The sequence below is a fragment of the Odontomachus brunneus genome, unplaced genomic scaffold (assembly GCF_010583005.1).
Source record: "Odontomachus brunneus isolate Ranch 3 - 2012 unplaced genomic scaffold, Obru_v1 Obru_scaffold_059, whole genome shotgun sequence".
NCBI lineage: Eukaryota > Metazoa > Arthropoda > Insecta > Hymenoptera > Formicidae > Odontomachus > Odontomachus brunneus.
In genome coordinates, this window is record NW_022639509.1 from 1261686 (window position 1) to 1263159 (window position 1474).

Below are 1474 nucleotides of genomic sequence, written 5' to 3' on the forward strand. Positions count from 1 at the left end.
GGGGGGGGGGGGGGGGGGGGGGGGGGGGGGGGGGGGGGGGGGGGGGGGGGGGGGGGGGGGGGGGGGGGTTATTGGTTGGTCGACGAACTATGTTCTAGTGTCTAAAGAGGTAATCGATGGGAGTCAGTCTCAGTGTATTTGCGAAAGTTCCGTCAGTCGTTGGTTAACCGCTTAGAGGTCCTAGTTGCGCAACTTTTTCCCGCTACGTCGCCGAGTTCACTCCGCCGGGGTAGCGTTCACTCTCACCCCCCGGGGTCTCACGGACATTGGTGCATCGCGCCAATTGAATATCTGGTTTACTGCGGGCCAGACGCGGCCGCGCTCGTCATGGTATTTGCCGTTAAAAATAGCCTTCGCGTGCCATATGGGTCGGTAAAAGTGCATCGGTCCGCGTGGTATCCGTGTCCTCCTTTCGTTCGTTCGTTCGTTCGTTCGTTCGTACGTACGTACGTACGTACGGTCGGTTGCTTCGCAGTGGTCGGTTCTTGAATAAAAAAGAGAAAGAAGGAACGAAAGAGCGCGCCCTCCCGGAATCGTACGTTCGATTCTTGTCGACGTCGCCGCCTCGTTCGATCAGACGAACGAGCAAGAGTCGCCGTGGCTCTTACATCAGATTACCTCGATATTACAGCGGTTTGTTGATTCAAGGGAATTACTCAAGCAACACGCGTACCACACGCGCGTTGGTGTAAAATATCATAACCCTTTCCAATCGCGGCGCGGCGCGACGCGACGCATGATTGACTCGCGAATACGCGAGTTTCTCGCGGGGCGAGGGTGAACATGTCCGCGCGCGCGAAAAGTCGCCGGTTCGCGCTCACGAGCGCGCCTTTACACACGAAAGGGGGAAGCCTTAAAAACGCGCCGCGCTCGAAACGCTCGCCGTATACAGGTTCGACACAGTTGCGCCAGAGTCTCATTACGCAATGCGCGCCGCGCTTTCACGCTGTCATTCATTGCGCTGCGGCCGCCAGCAGGCTCCGCGGATGCGTGTACGCGTGGCTGCATGCAATATACGAGAGAGAAAGAAGGAGGGAGAGAGAGAGAAAGAGAAAGAGAGAGAAAGAGAGAGCCCGTATGCTCACACACACGCGAGGAACGCTTGATATTAATAACGCGCATGTCGATGTGGCAGCCGTGGACACGAGAAGCGAAAACCCATTGACCGTGACCCTGTCGGTTTCTAGTTTAAATCTAAAGTGCATGAAGCGCACGACGAGCTCGCGGAAAATACGTCACTTCCGCGAGAACGAGTCCTTTGCGGCCGCGAAGAAACGATTTTGCGCGTCTGAGCGTGTATTCTCGAGTGTGTACTCGTACGTTAACATGTTCATGATCAGAGTTTGTTTGGAAAACTCTGTCCATGTATTACCGTATTTCTTCTAATGTACTGAGTCATATAAAACAGGCTTAAGCTCATATTAATAGTCATTATTTGAAACTTGCTTCTCAGGCCAGATACTTACATTTGAAT